Source organism: Zonotrichia albicollis, chromosome 3 (assembly GCF_047830755.1).
Source record: "Zonotrichia albicollis isolate bZonAlb1 chromosome 3, bZonAlb1.hap1, whole genome shotgun sequence".
Taxonomy (NCBI): domain Eukaryota; kingdom Metazoa; phylum Chordata; class Aves; order Passeriformes; family Passerellidae; genus Zonotrichia; species Zonotrichia albicollis.
Genome location: NC_133821.1, coordinates 91626369 through 91632368, shown reverse-complemented (window position 1 = coordinate 91632368; position 6000 = coordinate 91626369).

Below are 6000 nucleotides of genomic sequence, written 5' to 3'. Positions count from 1 at the left end.
CCTAGCACAATCCTTGTTATCAGGGAACATAGACCAGATAGAGTACATAAAAAAAATGGGCTAGTTTTTTCATAACTCCTTTTTGGACTTTATTTTTAGAACTTAAGAATCAAATAGTTCTATTCACTTAGACCAGATGAAAATCTCCTTTAGTACCTAAGTTGTGTATCAACTATTTTTATGCTAGAAAATCTCTGCTAGTCTGACCACCATATCACAGAACCAAGGGGTGGAAAAGGTAGATTTAGTACTGCTGAAGGAAAATTATTTTGTCTATGCCCTGTCTTCTGTAAGTGCACTGTGAAGGGCATAGTTCACGCCTGTTTACCTCCCATTGCTAGCAAATATATCAGTACACCAAAGCTAATCTGGAGTCTCAACACTGCAGACTCAGCACATCAGTGATACAGCTCAGTTGCTTTTCAGTCTTTGTCAATTCCAAAATCTGCAAACGTGACCTTGATATATGTTTTACAAGTGCTTTAAGTTCTCTGGTTGAAAAGTTCAGATCAAGATTGAGGTGGCACTATCACATCCCTTCTGTCAAGCTACCTGTAAGTCTTAATTCCAAAGGTGCTTTATCAGCCTACTCACTCTCCTCTCTCTAATAAACCTGATAACATTATTAAATGAATATTAAAAACCAGCTTTCATTAGATGTTGTTATCTATATCATGAAAGCAATAATAACCTGATCTATAACCTCTTGCCCGCTACAGCTGGAGAAACTTTGTGCAGGAAAGATGCAGAGCTGTGGAGCTCAGATGACAAGGGGACACACCATTCTCACGCTGAATTGTTTTGTTTTTCATGACTTTAGAAATGCTTTCTGGGAACAGGAGGCTTTGTACTGTGCTTGTGCCATATATGCTGGATGCTTTTGAGGAAATGGAGAAAAGCTGAGAGAAAAACTTCTTCTGCTTCTTTTAAGTTTCCTCCAACTGGCAGCAACAGTGCACTCACCCTCAGTGAGCCAGGGGCTAAGGCAGCTGGCAGGTATATTCTCTCTTCAGATAAAACTATAGACCTGTTTATCTCTGGCATGAGTGACAACATAGCATCTCAGAGAAACAGCATTGTAGCCCTGTAGGAGCAAAGCTGAGCATTCTCCTTATAACTGACCTGACCTGCTGCTCCAGTTCTTTGTTCCATCTGTAAGTTTTTCATTTGAACATATTAATATGTATTCCTTTTTTCCCCCTTCTTCATCATTTCACATAATGCACTGGGTTAGGCGTCTTTGTACCACCTTGTTTTTGCACTTGATCAAAATACTTTTTGCATCATCTGAAAGCTTTCTAATTATTATTACCCTAAATTCCCTTTGCTGGACCAACCCTAGACTGCTTGTCTTCCAACAAACATATTTGAAACTTTATTTCATTATCTTTAACTTATTAGGAACACCTGTTGTAAAATTTTTAAGGCTATTTTTGTAATATTTCACCATCTTCATAGAATTAGGCAGATTTCATATCCAGAACCTGGTCAAAAAATTGCTTTCTCTAGTGACTTGTTAGAAATAATGAGAGAAAAGGTGAAAGAGGTGAAATTGTTCTTCTGGGATGACAGAAGGAGAGTAAAATCTCCCCTCCAGAAACTCATACTTCAGTCTGGATGAATACCTCATACTTCAGTCCACCTAAAGTGATTAGTTCTCTGAAAGTGCCTCTTCACCAGCTGCCAGTGAGCCAAGGATCCATCAGTCTCCTCCCTTAGTTGCTTCAGCTGGGATCTTAAACTTGGATGTGATGAGTTCAAATCTTAGGGATCAAAGTAGCCAATAAATCTTTGAAAGATTATTTTCACAGGGGGAAAAACCCAACAAAACATCTCAAAAATATACTAAGGTGAAATTTGACAGTGCATTTACTACTCTTTGCTATTTCTCTGCATGACTACATTCCCATAAAGTCAAGATATCTAACCTCACTTGCAAAGTGTAACAAATGTATTTGCTTTTACAGTACATGAAGAGCTCTCAGGAGGGATGGTGGAGGGGAATAGCTAACCACAGCTTGCCATGAAGTAACATCCTTCTGAATAGAAGCAACAGAATTGTGGAACTGTTCTATAGAAATCAAGTTTCAGAGACATTCAGTAATATAAAGGCTACTTGACACTTACTTAGACTTAAACTCTGAAGTTTTTTGTGAAGTTAGGCCTTACCCTCAAGCTTTAGATGTGATCACAGCAAGCAATAGTGCCAGCAAATTAGGACTGAAGAACTGCGGGTGGACAAAGGGGAGGAGGCATGTTTAGGTTTTTATAACTTATGTTTTAACAAACTTGCTAGGATATGAATATTCCAGCCATAACCTCAGGGCTGTATACTGAAAGTACATATCCTATCAGGGCCAGAAAGATTCATCTTCAGCCATGCAAACTGGAAAATTTGTGGACAGGTTGGTGGATGTCTTTCTTCTGGCTTATGTGTCTTGTCTGTCATTTTATGGTACAGATCCCTCTTGCACAGGGTTGGAAGACAGCTGGAGGCAGCTGGACACAACTTCAATAGGGAACAATAACTGTCTTTTCATGCATGTACCACCTATGCAATATCAACCTGAAGAAAAGGTAATGGCCTTCCTAAGAGTATCCACAAGAGAGTGATTAGGTCTTGACAGAACTCTCTTCCCATACTCCTTTTATACTAGTTTCTTGTGTTTAATAAAAAAAGTAACATTCCAGAAGATTTACAACTAAACAGAAATGTTCTGTGCATCTGATGCAAAACCTGATGGGTTGCAATGAACTGAGCTTACTGTTCTTTTCCTGAACATTTACCTAAGGCTTCCTTACAAAGTGTGTCTTCACAGTCTGCTGCATTTATGGAGCTTTAGTATTGGTTCTACTGATAACAATGAGACAAAAGGAATCCTTGAGTTAACAAGTCCAGATTTCTTGGAATGGGAAAAGAAGGTGCATTGTCTGATTTGCTTTGTTACTCCTTCCCTCACCTCAAATTTCACAGTCTTCAACATTCATAGCACTTACATTACATCCCACTAAGACACCTAATGAAAGGAATGACAGAAATAATGAGAATTTTAACTATTTATTTTTTCAGAGTTTCCATCTGGTGTTGAAGATGATCACTCCTTCTAAGCCAGGATATTAAAACTGTTATTTAAAAGTAACAGGATCTGGTTGTCACAAGCTTAGCTTTGTGGAGAGTTATCTGCACTGGCAAAAAAAGGATCTGTCTATTACTAAATAAAGACAAGCATGTTTTGAATTCACTTGCACAGGTGAAAGTGCAAACCTCCGCAAAATCATATACCACACTCTCATGCAGCTGACACACCTTTTCAGTTGGGAAAGTACTGTTGGTCTGCAAAGGTCATGTTTACAGTTCAGTTACAAGGAAAGTTATAGACATGCATGTCTGCACAAGATAATTTCAAGGGGGAGAGCTGCTCTTATATGCTCTCAGCATCTTTAATAAACACCACCCAATACTGAGTAAGAGGATGTGGTTTCTATCAGAAACCTTTAGAAGATAGTCAACAAGAGTAGAAAAACACACCTACGCAGCCACAGGTGCTTTCAGATCCTCCAATCAATGGTGAATGAGTATTAATGTTCTCACTTTTCTATTATTCTATGAATTAAGTTTAAACAGATATTTGAGGTGTTAATTTTGGTTTTTTTCAAGTGAGAGAATGCACGATGATGAAGATATTTCTGATACAAAAGCTAGAGTAGAAGATGTTTACTTCTCACATTCTGGTTATCACCTGACTTAAATTAACCCTCTTCGCATAAAAATACAATATTCCATGGTTTGGTGATAGGTTTACACTTTATGTAGCTCTATGCTGGTGTTGCTCAAAACTAAAGATATGGGATCTCCTGAAGACCATCTAAATTCTAATTTTTGTCTGAGAACTTCTAATATCAATAAACATGTGTTAATTATTATAGTCTTTATTTCTAGATAGTAAATTTGAGATTACTTGCCGTGGTGATATTCAGAGGAAGTTCCTGCCTTCTCTTTTGTGGAAAATCACCTTGATATATTATGTCTCACTGATCATCCAACTCTGGCTTTATTTTTCCCAAACGTTGGTCCTAAAAAAGGCTTCTTTCTGAAATGCTGATTCCCTTCAGCAGAATCAGAAAATTCACTGAATACATTAGCACATCTAGGCTTCTTCACACTCTTTTAAGAGTTCAAAGACTTACTAAAGTGACTGTACTCCCATGGTTGGTCAAAAGCATGGCTGCTTGGCATCGGTCAAGTGGAATGATTAACAGCGGTGCCAGAGCTGAATCAGGTGAAGGAAGGACTAAGTAGTATTGTCAAAGAGGTACACCCCATATCTTTACACAATGCTGTTTTCTTGAGGGTCACAGTAATATAGGCAGGGTTTCCCAGCAGAGTAAAGTGGGGGAGAGAAAAAGGAGAGTCAAGATCCTTAGTAGGAAGCAGAGGGGAAATCCCTTGGGTCAGGCATACAGACACAAAGTGCTGGAGAAGGTGTAGGGAAACAGTACAAGAGAGCAGGGGCACATGCACTGAAGGTGAGTGTGAGGCTGTAGAGAAGCCTCAGGGGACAAGTCTATGAGCCAGTGCCCAAACTGCAGTTTCAAGATTCAAATCTCCCCTCTGTGCCGTGGCTTTTACCACTGTAAGTGGTTTCTGTAGAGGGTGAAGGAGAATGGCAGACACAAGTGTGCATCTGGGTAAAAGCCTCTTCTGTTCAAACTAAGGCAGTAATGACAGGGATGTTAATGGGCCCAAGTTTTCTCCCTGCGCTACAGAGTGTTTCTAGCTTTTGCATGCCACAGAAGACAGAATGTGTGGCCAAGTGGAAGTCCAAGAGCCACAAATTGTTGAAGACTGAGTGAGTGTTCAGAGAAAGGGCAAAGTTGTTCTTGTTCTTACGTTTCACCTTAAGCATGCTCTTTGAAGAGCTGGACTAGAAGGACCCAGTGTGACCGAGTATAAGTATGCTTCATGTTGTATTCAACATGAATGCAACATTAAACCTGTTCATCTTAATACTAGACAATGTAACCTTGAGAAAAGCTGTAGTGTGCCAGCAGAATGACTCTCTATTATCAGGTTTTGTCCTTTTTTCCTTCCAATTGCACATGCTGTGTTGCTTCCTGATCTGTATAAAATCTATGTTTTTCAAGATAAGTGCTCTTCCACAACAGTACAAATAGTATTTTCTTTTCCATCTCAGCTGTTGCTCTGATGCTACATAATAAAAAGGAAAAAAAGGGGAATTAGAGCTAGGTATCATGATGGCTTTTCAAGCAGAAATGCTTTTATTTCTATAACCTGTATCAAGCCATCACACCCTTTTTTCAGCCCCAGCCATCTTAGTGCAAGTGGTATACTAGCCAATTCCCATTCATTTGTTTCTAAAAGAGGAACATGTTGTTTGGCTTTGTTCAGAGTAGATGAGAGCGAACTTTGATTTTAATAATTTTTTAGCAACTCCACGGCTAAAATAACTACAAACCTTTCATACACTAAAAAAACCCCATGCACAGGGTTGCAAAAATCTGTCAGTGCATTTGCAGGAGGAACAAACAGCATCTAATGTAAGTATAATGGAATTTGGAGTGACATCCAGGCTGTGAGCAGCCTTATGTTGTCATGCCTGGTGTGCAGAATATAAAAAATTCTCTTAAGAACTCAAGCTTGCTTTTCATCAGGATGTTTCTCTTTCTGTTCTTCTGTGAGCACTGTCTGAGCCACGAACACTAAAAAGGACATTTGTCCTGCAAATGCATCTCTGCGTTATTCTGGCCTTGCAATTCTGCTAATCTCGCCTCAAAACACAACATGTCAGATGATGAGAGAGTCCTTTAGTATTTAATGTTACATTACCTTTTAGAAACACTTCCTGAAAAAGAAAGAATCTTTACAGCCAATACTGCTCATAAGCAGAGTAAGTGACAGTTGTTATCCTGTAGACCTCTCAACACTGTAAGACAAAAGCAGAGGGGCAAAGTGATTTTTATGAACATCAGTGCGCTCTG